The sequence below is a fragment of the Aedes aegypti genome, chromosome 2 (assembly GCF_002204515.2).
Source record: "Aedes aegypti strain LVP_AGWG chromosome 2, AaegL5.0 Primary Assembly, whole genome shotgun sequence".
Classification (NCBI taxonomy): Eukaryota; Metazoa; Arthropoda; class Insecta; order Diptera; family Culicidae; genus Aedes; species Aedes aegypti.
The window spans coordinates 54,997,011-55,013,286 of record NC_035108.1 but is presented as its reverse complement, the minus strand read 5'-3'; the positions used below and the strand labels follow the sequence as shown (position 1 = coordinate 55,013,286).

The window sequence follows — 16,276 nt, the reverse complement described above, 5'->3', positions numbered from 1 at the left end:
ATGATATTTTTACAATAATTTGTTCAAAAATTCAAATATTTATATAATAATAAGATTTTTTTTTCATACAGTACATGCATGTCATCGAAATTAAACGACGCACGGTTGTTAAAATAAAATATTTTACGATTTTGAGGTAAAAAGTAGAAAAAACGTAAAATTTAAGTGATTTACACATTTTTTACCATAACTTTGTTATTTGAAGTCCTAGAACTTTGGTGTCTTCGACAAATTGTCGTATTTTTACACGTTCTAAAACATTGCCGAAGACGCAATAGCTCTAGGATGCAAAACAAAAAAGTTTGCATTGCAGCGCCACCTATGCGGCGAAATTTCCAACTAACTTTTATCATCAAATTGAAGAACAAACAAATTCAAGACAAGTCTCCTTTGACACCAACTCGAAAAAATGCACTCCTAAAGCGCTAGAGGTTTTGTCTGGCTAAATTCTGCTACTGGCCCAGTGTGCAATGAATGTCAATAACACGGACGATTCAGATGTCGTTCAATACACTTTGTTGAATATACGACACAAAATACATCGGTACGGCGACGATCAAAATGCGGACGTAAGCAAGCGACTGTTTTGACGAGCAGTGTTTCTCAATATTTGACCACTATATGCATCGTATTGAAGTGATTCTTATTGCAAGGATTCAGACGATTCGGCCGAGAAAAGCCCCCCATGCCAAAGTGAATCATAGAAGTGCTCAAGTAACTCTGCACCCTACGGTGTCAAAATCTCGAACATTGGCAAAATTTTATTGTACCGTAATCCGGGTTAACATTGATCATTTTTTTGAATATTTCTTAAACATTTGATTTGACAATGCATGAGTAGCAAATTTTATATTTTTAAAACAAGTACTGCCATCCATTGCTCGTGTCTATGAACTGTATTTTGATTTCTGAAAGCTTAAAGCATGTTTAAAAAAATGTTTAAAGTGATTTTTATATTTAGCTGATATGGGGTAACATTGATCACCCATGAAAACATCGTTCGGTGATATTGAAAATATCATTACTTACTAAAATCATGGTCCCTGAAGCCGAATATGAAGGCCAAACTCTTACAAGTCATTTACTTTTTGAGTTAATATAAAATTAAAAACACCTTGGATTGTGGAATACGCCTAAAGGTAGGCAATTTCCTGAGGAAATTCTTCACGCTTTATAATAATTTGTGAATTATGCTTTTTTGAACATATTTATGAAAGTTTTGACAACGTAATCATTTTTGGCTATGTCATTTTTAGTAACAATCGCATTTCTCTTGCTTATATCGTTTTCAGAACTCATGTGAGACGTGATTCTTTAATGGTGTCATCCATAATTTTGAAAACCATTGTTTGCAAAAGTTGACAAATTTACGCATGAACAAAACTTAATATTCGCAAAAACCTTATTGTTTATTAGCTCATGAATAGAAGAAAGAGAATCAGCACTCATGCATTGAAAATATTTCATCAATAAATGTTGATTCGAGCTTTTTACGAAAAGGGTCATTGCGATCTATTTTACCTCGCTGGTGCTGATCAATGTTACCCCGGATTATGGTACCTCGGATATTTAATGAAAATGTTGAGCAATTGAGCTGAAATTTCGTAATTGGAAGGTTAAAAATATTTTGTCGATGAAAATTTTCTGATACATTTAATATGGGGCAGCTTTAGATGAATTCAGAAGTATAGAAATCAACCCTTTGAAGTTGAAGAAATCCAATTTTCCCCGATAGATTTGAAACTTTCAGGGTATGAAAGTTTTGTTTGGATGCTTATCCTTGTCAACAATCTATGCAACTTCGATAATATAATCGAAATTCGGGAATCGTTTTTTTTTACTAATTTGTTTATATGAAGCTCAATCGCGTTTAATGCTTTACGAAGCCAAAATTCATTTTTGTATTATTTACAATGTATTGACTTTTCAGTACGAAAATTAGTACGGGGTGCAACCAGGGTACTCGTGACAACTCGAGTGGTTAGTGGTCACAATTTTAAAGGAAGAACAAGGTAAGGATTGGGTTCAGGGTTCTCTGCAACTCATACGGGAGGTAGGGTAACGGTCGTATTTTGGACCCCCTAAGGAAGTGATTATAGTTTTTTGTCCCAATTACCGTCAAGCTACCATTCACCGTGCATTTAAGAAAAAAATGTACTTCAAAAAATTATATAACTTTTCCAAATAATTTGGAACGTACTAGAATACCACTACGTAGCGTGCAATTATATCATAATTCAGGGAAAAATCTAAAACTAGTGATGCATAACAAAAAAATACTCGAAAATTAAGCTTGAAAATGTCATGCTAAGGTCGCCTCGTACCGTTCTATGTCACCATTTACCGTGCACACTAGTGCACCATTCACCGTGCGTATAGTTTTCGTCGTGATTTTATTTCGTATCTTGAAAAAACGTTGTTAATGGAGCAACTATGTTTCTAGTAGTGTGCGCACTCATTTTTAAGAGTATTCAAATCTACATTTACAATAAAAACCTTAAAAAGTTTAAAAAATGGCTAAATAATTACTTTTTCACCAAAATCGTTATAGGAGGTTTGACTGTATTGTCAAAGCCATTCCATATTCACTAAAAAAACTAAATATAAAGTAGTTTAATCACGATATAACAATGTATATAGTATTACCGAATAATTTCATGCCTTTTACACTAATGCACGGTAATAGGAACCATATATATTGAATAGGGTCCATTCACCGTGCATTTGGGTTTCGACTGAGACACAATAAAAAATCTAATTTGCATAAAATCTCATTGCTCATACGATGAAATACATCTTAAAAAGCAAAAACTAGTTGAAATTTTGAAAAATGTCGTACTCTAACGTTAAAATGAAAAATGTGAATTTTTGGCGTTTCTACTAAGAGTGTTTGAAAATCTCATAATCAAACAGATTTCACGTGATTTTGACTACATAAACAAGGTTTTTCAAAATGCTTTGTGACAAAAACTACTTCATTTCATCAGTTTTATTTTATTTTGCGGACAAAAGAATAATTTGTGAAAATTGTATGAATATTCTGTAGGAATTTGTATATGTGCACGGTGAATGGTGATTTAACGGTAATTAATTGCTCAGCGTAACCAAGTCAAAGAACATGCCAAAATGTAGAGAAAAACTTCCTCTACGATATAAAAATGCCCATATGGTCCACGGTGCTCCAATTACCGTTATTATCAAATAAAATATACCATTCAAACGGCAGTCAGCAGTTGATTCCTGACGTTGTTCTGCACCTCTGGGTTACGCCCTTTTGAAGTTTATATGATAGAAATCACACGAAATATGCCACTTTAACTTGTTTAAACAAAGAGATTATAATAAAATTTTGTAGTTTTAATCTTTTACATGGTTTAAGATATTAAAAAATACATTTTTCTAAAAAAATTCTCGACCGACATTTGAAAAGGGCCAATGCTATGTTTAGTTATTACTTATAAGCCTATACACGAAAAATGATATCTACCAAATTAACGCCTTATAGTGATTTTAGGAAATTGTCCAAAGCCTTCAAATTTTTGTGAACAATTCTTGGACAGGATATGCAGATACGCCCTTTTGAAATCTATGGAAAGAATATGGAATATGGGATATGGTGCATTCTGCTCCATCTGTAATCAACAGTTAGCTAGGTGCATACATAATCATTATACTTTTGCGGTTGTTTTTATTTCATTCAATTTAGCAAGTTGCATAGAAGGAATGATTCAAATTGTATTCAAATGTAACGCAGAATTTTCTAATTTGAGAACCCCTCTCCTTCCCCTCGTTACAGCTTTTGTTTGGAAAATGTATGAACCTTAACACTACCGAACCTCCTCGTTACGTAATATTTGAACGATTCCAAATTTACACGTACACATGTTGTCTATACTGACATTGAAAACGGACCAAAGTATAATTGAAATATACACATTTCAATATAGCTGAACAATGATTGTATCGAAGTTGACCGAAACACTCGAACATCGCTTATCTTTATCTATATTATATATTCATACATACATATTTCTATTCTAATCTGTTCTATTCTATTCAATTATACTCTACTTAAATTTATTCTACTCTGATCAACCCTACCTGTTCTTATACATATTTTTACAAATGGACACTGTAAAAATTAACAACTGCGATTTGAACGGTACTCTTTCGATATTTGTACGGCTTTTTAGCGCTCCCAGCTCTGTAAAAAATTGCTATGCACAGATTCTAACTCCTAATGCGTGCTTCTCATATGATCCATAATAATGAAGATTTAAATTATTATTTCACAGTAAGTCCAAATAAGGGTTTCAACTTATATATGATAGTTTTTATGTATTTTAACGAACTTAAGCATTTTTTATTAAATGCTTTTCATTTGAGCTGGATCTTCGTTTTGAAGGTAATTTGAACAAGTTTGTCGAGAGCTGGGAAGAGCAGAGTCTGACAAAATCTTCGAAATATCATATCACCATGTTTAATGTAAAAGACATCTGCAATGCAACTGGTCGAGGACTAGGCTGACATAATGAGTTGGCGTCGGAGTCTGTGCATAGCGCTGTTTTACAGACCTGTCAGCTCTATAAAGTCGAACAAACATCGTTCAATTCTTTTGCGCGCAGTTGTTGATTACAAAATTGGCATTTTTGAAAATATGTGTAAGAACAAGTAGGGTGGATCAGAATAGAATAAATTTAGGTAGAGTAGAATTGAATAGAATAAAACAGATGAGAGTAGAAAAGAATTAAATAGAATTCAATAGAATATAGAATATAGAATTATGTAGATACAGATATGTTATGTTCAATTCAAAATTTCAATTATAATTTGGCCCTTTTATAATGTCAATCTAGACAATATGTGTACGTGTAAATTTTGTGCAACTTGCTAAATTGAATGAAATAAGAACAACCGCAGAGGTGTAATGATTATGTATGCACCTAACCGTTGATTATAGATGAAACGGAATTCACTATGCAATATTCTTTCCATACACTTCCAAAGGGCGTATCTGCATATCCTGTTCAAGAATTATTTATTCATATTTGAATGCTTTGGACAATTTTCTAAAATCACTATCAGCGTTAGATTGTTAGATATAATTGTTCGTGTATTGGTTGATTAGTAATAACTAGATATAACATTGGCCCTTTTCAAATGTCGGTCTAGAATTTTTTTTATGAAAATGTTTTTCAATATCTAAAACCAGCTAAAAAATCAAAACTGATATCTATCATATAAACTTTAAAAGGGCGTAACTCAACATTCTGACTAAGGATTTTTTCAAAATCGGCCCAGAGGTGCAGAACAATGTTAGGAATCAACTGCTGACTGCCGTTTAAATGGTATATTTTATTTGATAATAACGGTAATTGGAGCACCGTGGGTCATGTAGGAATCAAAAACTTCGAAAATAATCAAATTGTGAAGCATTGTTTTTCATTATTTTGGACACACCAATACATTTTGGACCCTCAAAGTATATATTTTGAACCCCCGGCATTTTTTATTGTTTGACGATAAAGTCCACGACACTGGTTGTATAATATGCTTGCCCATAGTCTAAACAATCGATTGACAATGGAAAATCAAAGAAATTCTACGCCTTTAGTTCAGAAATTGCGGAATAGTTATATCTTTCCAAATGGCATGCGAATTGAGTTGGTCTTTCGATTTAAACTGGTAAATTTGCAGGAAAATGCCCCAGAGGGTCCAAAATATATATGTTACCCTATATCGTAATCGCTCGATTTTTGTTTCACGGCGTTGGTACCAATTTCGTGTCGGTATTCGTCTGCCGGGTGGCCAGGATCCTCAATCTAACACAAAGGGGACAGAACACAAAAAAAACACAAGCGAATCAAACGTTCAAATCAACGAATCAAACAATCAAATCAAATCGTAAATTGCGACCATATACATGAAATTACGGGTTCCCAACAAATCTATAACTCAAACATAGGGTTGTCTACTTTTTGGATCCGTGATACAGAATTAGAAATATTTCAGGAAATTAATCATTGTTTTGAATATTTTGAGAATGCTAAACTAGTGGTTAACCCATCCAGACACATTAATAAAGAATTAAGGTAAAACATTTCAGAATCCAAAGATGGCTTTCACAATAACCGATGCAATCTTAGAATTTGATAGTTTTATTTAGGTGTTGAAAATTGAGCAAGCATCGAAGCGTCCTGTATTTTGCCTAACTACTCTCCTGGAGAAAGGTTGACTCCTCTAATAATTTCTGTGAAGAAGCGATTCCTTGAGGAATTTTATCAGATTTTTTTTCATGGGCGTTCTACATGATTTCCTTCAGCAGTTACTCCATGAAACTGTTTAAGTATTCGATCAGGAGAATCTTCAGCAAATCCACAACGGATTGTATCAAGAATTCCACTCAATGTCAATCATGCCTAGAAACCTTTCCCGGAGGTGTCTTTTCAAAAATTTCGTTACAGGGTTCCCAATAATTTTGCTATGCTTCACATATATATGAAAGAAGGACGATGAGTGTTTCTTCTAGAATGATTCTAATATTTCTTCCGGACTTTTAACAGGGCCGCACAATTACTTTACGAGAAATTCATTTTTAGATTGCTTCAAAACTTTTCCTAAATAACTATCTACATTTTTCAGGAGATCGTTTCATGAAATACTACACAGATTATTCCATGATTTGCTGCAGCGGTCCCTTGAAAGGAATCCATTAATTATTTTGAGATATGTTTTCTGAAAATTTCTCACGAAATATGCTTGAAAAGGGCCTATTTTTCTTTTTTTATGAAAATTTTATATAAATATGAGTATATCTCGAAATTGATGCAACCTAGAAAAAAATTACCTAAGTACTTTTCGATTGCAATTTTTCTGTACTTTCAAATAATCACATAAAAAATTATTGTTTTCCTCTATTTAGATTTTTTTTCCAAATCTGTAAATTTAAAAAAATCATAACTTTTTTGTCCATAATTCTTCCATTTTGAAACATTGTGCAATAAATCACTTAAGTTGTCCCCTAAAACATATCCAAAAATAAAAAAAATTGAAACTGCGTTTCTGGAGAAAAACTATTTTAAAATTTTGTTTTTGAAATAAAAAAAATCTGTAACTTTTTTTACCGTGCATATTTCTCTCCATATAGTCCTAAGCAATACCTACAACTTTGTAGAAGATCTCAAATCGATCGGACAAACCGTTTTCGAGTTACAGTTTTTTAAAGATTTTCCATGCATTTTCCGATACGCCCTTCTCAAAAATAAGGCGAGGTTCAAAATGGCGGTCTGAAAGTGCATAATGGCATTTTTGGTCATAAAGAATCTGTATGCAAATTTTCAGGCGATTCAAAAAATACAAAAATAATCGGGTTTGCGAAACGGCGTGGAACCGTTCTATAAATAAATATATGGCAAATGATCGCTTTGCGAAAAACAACAAACGAACTAATCTTGTTTTTGATTATCTCAGTCGTATTCACAAAAACTATATTCGATTTCGTCCACGTGGCCGCCGCCGAAACTTTTGATCGGCGTGACGTTGCCGTCGGTGAAAAAATTTCCCGACGCCGCTGCTGATCATAAAAAATATCGGCGCTCAGGTCTAAGTCTGGGCATGGATTGAAATGTTGTTGGTGTCATCAATTTTTTTGCACAAATGATAAGAGTATAGGGGCCTACTTTGTTTGAATACCCAAAAATTGGCAGATAATTTTGGTCGCAAATTACTGTTTATATTATTAATTAATTTCAATGATGACAAATTTAGAAAGTAAACTGTCATCCTTAATGTTATCCTGTAGAAATGGTTCATACATTCAATATAATAGAGCACATTTTTCCTAAAACTATGAGTCTATTTATATAGCAAAATGAAAAAAATCTTTTTCAAATATTCACCTTTTGAAAAAAAAAAAAAAACAGTTGCAGGATGACCTTGATGATTTTTTTTTGTTCAAGAAACCATCGACTTAACTTCTCTACACTTCTAAGTATTTGAGTATTGATCACTAAAATAATATGAAGCATTCAAGGTTACCCATAAGAAACTGTTCTAAAGGTGAAAAACCGAAGCTTCAGCTCAAATTTCTAAGAATACAAATCAGACATCCATTCAATCTGAAAACTCACTGGTCATGACCAATCGATTCAATTTTCAGCTCAAAGCACTGTATGCTTTTTAAGATTTGTGTTAAAGATTTCAGGTGTGGCTTTGATTCATCTTCACCATAATCGATCTTTCTTAAATAAATGGGTAAAACTTTCAATTTCCTCTTTTTTGGAATATACTTTTAGTTAGCCTAAATGTTTTTTCTATCATTCGAACTTTCGTCTAAGGTATTCAATCAAATAAATGTCATTCGAAAGATAATCATAAATTCGTGTTCAATTTTTTACTCTAGAGATGTCCGATTTTTCTAAGTTACCTACAAGCTTAAAAAAAAACTTCCGGGCTCAACCGGGATTTGAACCCGGGACCTCTCGCACCCAAAGCGAGAATCATACCCCTAGACCATTGAGCCGCTCATGGAGAAATAAATTAAAATTTAAATCATAAATTTCAACCATTAAAAGCACTCAAGCCACCACGTAGTCGGACCCTATAGCGAACAGCAATCGTTGCAATATGCTAGGGGAAGACGGGGTAAGAGCGCCCGCCGGGGTAAGGTGGTCCTTCAGTTTGGCATGAAAATGGCGGTTTTCTTAAAAGTTCACCAAGCCCTTTCAATAAACACAAGATTTTTGACATTCCGAACCATTAAGGATGATATTTACATTAAGTTTTTCGTAACAAATATCGAAAACAAAATTTCTGCTTGTCGTTATTGAATTTACATAACAAATTACCCGTCCATGCATCAACAGAAATGTAAAATATGTTTCAGTGAAGTGAAATATGAGTTGTAAATATTTAGCTTTGAAATGAGGCCATAGTTGCAAAAATTGCGCAATCGGGGTAAAACCGATCACTGTTGCTGGGGTAAGACCGCCACCCCTAATTTATACCAAATAAAATGTCTAAACCATTTTAAAAGTTGTAACTACGATTTACATTTCTCTTCAAGTAAAATGAAATCAATTTTGTTATAAATACAAGCCAAATCCGTATATTTTTCCAAAATATGGGTGTATCAAGGCTAAAATAAGTAAACATCTAAGTGATTTTTATTAATTAACCCTAAAAATGATTCCATTCCCCGTTAATCAATGTTGAATTAATAAAACATTATACTGTTTAGAATCATAGGGAATCGATATATTTTTTCGCAAAATTGTGTACGAAAATCGTGGTTGTCGCTTTTACCCCGTGGGTGGGCGGTTTTACCCCGTCGCTCAAAATAATCGTGATAAGACATCACTTTTTCAAGCGTCAAGAAATAAATATTTTGTTACAAATACCTCACCTGTGAGATTTTTTGATCATGCCAAAGGCTTCAAAAAACGACATGCTGCGATGAAAAAGGATTTATTAATTCTTGATTTTGACATACGAATTAATATGCTTAGGCGGGCGGTCTTACCCCGTCTTCCCCTACGAAAGACCCAAAGCAAGGCAACGAAAGTGAAAGCTTCAGCAGCCCCTCCGAGTGCACACAAATAGACTTGCAAGTTAAGCGAAGGCAGCATTGCTTATTGCCTGTCTCAACGTTTTACGTTGATCGCTGCAGCGATCGCTGAATTGTGGGTAGATCGGTAAAGAAGACCTTCAAAGTAATTCGATTCCAAATCCCCCTTCCATCACAACTTGGACAGAAAGCCATCAGTGGGGTCTGAAAGTTGACACATCGGCTCAGCAGTCAGTCGCATGTTTGACTTGGGCTCGTTCACATGCCTGGAACCTAGTCTATAAGAGACCTATGGTTTACCATATAGCTTAGCAAGCGAAATTTGTTTAGATAAGTAATTAAATCGTGCTAACATTACGCTAGTATGCTATTTATGATTTAAAAATTAATAATTTCAAACGGCCTTTGTACCTACTGATTCATATCTGGAATGAGGAATACGTCGTACAAACAACTGCAACTAATGAACTCATTGTGTTCCAATCGGAAGCGTTTTAATTTTCATTCCGACCACAAAGCCACAATCTCCAGTGCAATACAATTTCCCATTGAAACCGCGAATGCAAAATATACGAAAAAAACAACACTCGAATCAAAACTACTGATTCATCACAAATATACCCGAAGCTACACCACCGCCGCCACAATACAATGATGGAAAACGACGCACTTTTTTTCTGGCTGTGGTCAAATTAACTTCCGGCTGGAAAAACTAAAATAAAACTTTGCGTAGGCATTGCTGCTCTTCCGTGCAACCGCGCTTTGGCACCGCATTCGAAATTAGGTGCGCACTAACGCACGACAGACGTCAATGCTGGATGACGACGACGACGCACAGTGGTACAGATATGAAAAATCGTGGAAAAAAATCAAGCATTCATATTGTTTCACAAGTTTCGATCATGTCAAGTGTTGATTCGGACATAGAACGCTGATTTTCATACATTTAAGGCTCTCAACTTTTTCAAAAAACGAACGTATAGACAAACTTATGAAAGACGATTCAAACATGAAAAATAAAACAATTTTCTATTGAAATTTTCGTTAATGTTCTTAATCATCAACTAAAAAGATGTTTGAGACCTATTTTCCAAACATCTGTTTTGTTAGCTTCTCAGAAAACTGGACCTCTGTGCGACGCTAACTACGACACATGGCGGTGCGATAGTGGCAAGTGAAAATCATCCGACTCATTAATACATTAATCCACACGTTCCGGTAGTCGGTTCCAGAGTCCCCTATAGGGAGTGCTGCGCGCGGCGGTTAGGCGAACGGCTCCGACGAGAGTGTAGCTCCACTCGATACAAATATGCAGCATGTAGTTTCGTGCGGGCTTTGAGAAACAGGAAAAATAAAACGCGCTAACATTGCAGGGGATTTCGGAGGTCGTATGGCATGCGGTTCAATTACTGCCGAACCGCTGCGGACCCCTTTCTCCCCTACAAATATGTTTCTGCCGGTGCATTTCAATATTCTAGTTAGGTCTAACTCTGTTGGGATGAATTGGAGCATACATTCGCGGTTATCCAGAATTGCACCTGAAAAACTGCGAAGCGGCACGGGGGATATTCGTCGATGCAGCATGGAGAATAAAATTCAATTGGAAGCGCAACAAATCTCGCGTAACTTTTCAAAACGTCCTAAGTAACAAATGTAAACAAATCGAGATTATCATTGCAAATCATTTGCGTTGCACCACTTAGCAGGATACAAGAACACTCGTTCTAATATATTAACAACAAATTAATCTATTCAAAGCTTAACAAAATGACCAATGTTCAAAACTGCATCGCTTTTAATCAATTGTTACATTGGACCTTTGATCAGAGAACCAACCACATGTCCTATGTAACATTTATGAATAAACACGATTCTAATGTTACATTGGACATTCCTGAATAAAGCTTTGGAATGGAGTTTAAAAGGTAGAATGATTTGTAGAAGCGTGTCTGAGACACTACTTAGATGCATAGAATGCCATAATAACTGCTTCTCAATCATTTCAGTCGATATTTTCAGAGTCGCAGCCTCGCAAAGTTGAAAACGCTCAAGTGACAAAAAGAGAATGAGTTACACAAAACTGTATTTTGGTCTTTTTGCCAAACCATGTTTTACCGTTTCGCTGGATTGGATCAGCTGCAACATCTCTTTTCATATTATTGCGTGCATATAGGGGAATGATATTGAGCACAAGATTGAGCATCATGATGTCATTGTATCAATCTGATTCAGATGCATGGTCGATCAAGCATATAAATATGCTTACCGGCAGCAACACGAGCGACTTGCTCACACATATTTGCAGAGCGATCAATCACCGAAGAGAGGAGAAGCTGTATGTATTTGTTAGACGTGGGCTCCTTTCTCGAATTCCTACAACAAGATGGACGGCGTCGTCATCTTCATCATTCCCCACCGCAATTTCTTGTTTCAACCGACGGCTGGTGCTGATTGCAACACAGCCATCACCACCACCACGTCATGCAGTGGGAAACTCTCACATGATGTGAGAGTGGGGCGAAACCGTCATAAAAACGGGGGGAAAAATGAGGGAGAATCAGTGAGAGAGCAATATGTCCTACATACAGCTCAACGTTTCCCCTCCTTCTGTTGTTACATAGGACACATAGACGGATGGGAAGAAGTGACGTCGTGGGATTGAATGAATCAAAACAAAGCACAGCTGGTGTCTCCGATTAGCACACCGCAACAAAATGTCGATTATCAGCGTATTGAGTGCATGTAGGGAAATGATATTCAGCATCATGATCTTATTGTATCAATCCGATTCAGATCCATGGTCGATGAAGCATATACATATGCTTCACGGCAGTAACACGAGCAACGTGCATGCGCGACTTGCGCACATATATTTGCAGAGCCATCATTCACCGAAAAGCGGAGAAGCTGTATGTATTTGTTTGGCATTGGTTTCCTACAACACAATCGACGGCGCCGTCATCGTCATCATTTCCCACCGCTATTTCTTGTTTGCGCCGACGGCTGGTGCCGAATGCAACACAGTCGTCACCACCCGTCGTGCAGTGGGTAACTCACACACGTACAAGTGTGGGCGAAACCAGCATTGAAACGGGGGGAATATTGAGAGAGAAACAGTGAGAAAGCAAAAAGTCCCAAATACAGCTCAACATTTCCCCTCCTTCTGTTGTTACATAGGACACATAGACGGGAGGAAAAAGTGACGGCGTGGCATTGAATGAATCAAATTGTTGTTGTTCGTGAGAGACTTTAACTCGAAGATCATTCGTCTCTTCTTCAAATGAATAAAAACAAAGCACAGCTGGTGCCTGCGATTATCACACCGCAACAAAATGAGCAGTTCAACTTGAATGTTGAAGCAGTTCAACGCACGTGGATACAAAATGAAATAAAACATGCTTGCTGTGTGCTTAAATCAAAATGTCCGATGTTACTATAACTGAAACAAAATGACCGAAGTGAATGTCCAATGTAACAATTGTTGAAACAGAACGACCTATGTGATTTATCCTATGTACATATTTTTGGTCAAAACGTCCTATCTGATGTTTTTATAGATTTCAGTGTAATTTCCAAATAAATTGACAAAATTTCATTTCATACGTTGAACTCTATTACACTGCTTCCCTCTACAAGCAACACAGTGGGGAAAAATTGTTTCATTTTGATACAGTTTCAAAATATATTTTCACAACCTTCAAGCTCGATTTACTCGAAATGTGTGAATAGTTAGATAGGCCGTTTTGAAAAGTTACGCGAGAAATGTTCGAGCGAAGGGGACTTGCAGTAGAGAGGTATTCGTACAGTTAGTTTCTGTTTGGATGCGGTGAAGCATAATTACTAGCTAGCTAGTGCAAGTCGTGTGCCACTTCGTCTACCCTTTCCAGGTGGTGGCGGTCGGGAGGTGTTGAAATCCAGAACAAGCTCAATTCGAAGTGCATTTGTTTCAGCTGTATGCCCAATACGATTAGTTTATCATACACGTGCCGCATAACTGGAGGAAAAGTGTGAATGAATTTTTGTTACTCTGAAAGGGACTTTCAATGCCTTTTTTGTCACCGGCTTTTGTCACCAGCTGTGAATGGGGTTGAGTTTTGCTGTAGTTATATGTTGTACCGTTAAAATAAACTGTACATTCAATTCTACATGTTGTAATCACTTGTTTCGGTAGCTTACTAATTGATATCGAGGAGAATGCTCTGATTGTTTTTGCAAACATAGCCAAAGCGTTTAGTAGCCAACCAGGTCATCTAATGTACAAGATTTATTTATTTATTTATATTGTTGTACTTCAACAGGTTTTAAACTCCCAAATGACAAAACTTAGATTATAAAACACAAAAATCTAACATTACACAGAAAGCACACTCAAAAAATTTTGTCTTAATCTATTTCTACTTAAACCAAATTCAAAGCCCTCGAAACAGGCAACAAAAACACGACACATACTTTTCACGGGATCATTCATGCCGTAGTTTGTCCTCGATCTGTCGATTTGCAGAAAATCGTTCGAACGTAGTGCTCGTCTTCTAATATTCACGTTCAGTTGACTGAGAAGCTCCGGACAATCGACGTTCGAATTTATTTATTTATTTATGTACACAGTTAAAAATAATGAGGATTACATGTCATGTAAATTTCATTCATGCAATGTAAACATGACGTCATGTAAATTTATGTCTGAAATCATGTAAAAATGTGTTATATGTCATGTAATCACTCAGGATCCTGCAGGATTACATGACATATAATTGAAGTTTACATGACATATCATGTAAATATCCATGATATTCCACGCTCCAATTATGTGCATTATATGTCTCAGAAATTTACACGTTTCGTTCGAACTGTGTAATCACCGTCTTCGATTTACGTACAGACTGTACTACTTAGTAAAACTATTACAAACGATTCCTAATCCTATTTACAAATATTGTTTTCGACACGTTAAAATCAAACCCATCTGCGACTTCGTTGAACGCAGGCAAGCAGGCACTGAATGAGCTATTGAATCCATAGTTTGTTCTATGGTACGGGATGGCCAGTAGAACCACGTTGCGAAGCCGACGAGGTGGAACGTTGATGCATATTTCCCCGAGAAGTGCTGGGCTGTCTATGTTACCTTTAAGCAGGTCGAAGATAAACAATCGTTGTTGCTTCAAACGCCTTGCCGATAAAGATTCCAAGTTAATCAACTGGCACCGGTCAATATAGCTCGGCAAATTTGTAGGGTCATGCCATGGTAGATTACGCAATTCAAAACGAAGGATTTTTTTCTGGACGCGTTCGATTGCCAGAATTTGCGTCATGTGGTAGGGGCACCAAACAGGCGAAGCGTATTCTAGAATACTTCGTACCATAGAGCAATACAGTGTCTTGAGAGCGTATATGTCGGTGAAGTTGGAAGCATGTCGACGTATGATTCCAAGTACGGAGAATGCCTTGGCGGTCATTTTTCCAATATGCTCACTAAATTGCACATTCGAATCTATAGTGACGCCCAGGTCGCAGATAGATTGTACACGATCAAGGATAGCCGTGCCCATCCGATAATTATGTTGGTACGCACCGTTACTCCGTGTGAACGTGATTGTCTTGCACTTTTCGGGATTGACACGCATCCCATTGTTGTCGCACCACACAAGCAAAGCGTTTATATCCTCCTGAAGCGCATCGCAGTCCGCAGGGCCACGTACGATGCGATTGAATTTCAAGTCGTCAGCGAATGAAAGATTGAACGACGAGAGCAACGGGAATAAATCATTTATGAAAATGTTGAAGAGTAGCGGACCCAGAACACTTCCTTGGGGCACGCCGGATGTGATGTCGAAAGTACGGGAATGAGCTGAGTTCACAACTACAAGTGCTTTACGGTCTGTCAGGTACGAGAGTAGCCATTGAGCTCTCGCCGAGCGGTGTCACGAACACATGCGCAAATTTGCTGGTTGAAAATACTGCCATTTGATTTTGCTGGGAACAGCTGATCATTGTTTATATTTTCCACCAGCAATTTTTAAGTAGTGTTGGTGACATGTACCGTGTATGTACACGAGCGCAGAAACCACTATTCTGTAGCCCAATCAGGAAACCCTACACACCAAAAAAATCTTAGATTTACACGAAACGTAATATTAGCCTCAATCATGCAAAGTCATTGTATTATTCAATGTATTATTCAATGATAAAACCTATAAACACATCTATTATATACAACATTGTTACCAAAATCCTTAATATTGAACGCGAAACGTCTTCTCTCGAAGAATGTTGAATGCAAAACGGCACGGTTTACATGATTTTCACGCTGAAAATTCAATCATAAATAATGCACATGGAATGACAAGCCGTCGATCCATCCATGTGCATTATTTTTGACAGAATATTCAGCGTAGAATCATGTAAACCGAGAATTCTTGTTTGCAATTTCACTTTCAAGATGCAAGAAAGCATGCAACATTGGCGAATGTTGGATGGAAGATCATGAAATGTTTCAGTTTCACTCAAGTTTGCAAGCATTATCGAATGCAATGAGACAGTTTACATTAATTATCGTTGAATGTTCAGTTGCAACTCGTTTTACATGATTATCATAAAAAATTACGTGCCATGTAAATTTGAGAATTTTTTGCTGTGTAGGTGCTTCATTTTATCGATAGCAAGGACATGTGCACTGAGAAAAATCTACACGCCGAGGTCGTGTGTTTTACTTAT

The 16,276-nt window shown here is 36.4% G+C and overlaps 1 protein-coding gene and 1 non-coding gene across 11 annotated transcripts in view; one reads left to right on the top strand and one right to left on the bottom strand.

The window, feature by feature from the left end:
* The window catches only part of LOC5566273, a 139,367-nt gene that overhangs the window by 68,545 nt on the left and 54,546 nt on the right, over positions 1–16,276 (top strand). The window lies entirely within an intron of this gene.
* Positions 8,450–8,521, bottom strand: Trnap-ugg. Its single transcript has one exon. It is a non-coding gene; the product is annotated as a tRNA-Pro (tRNA).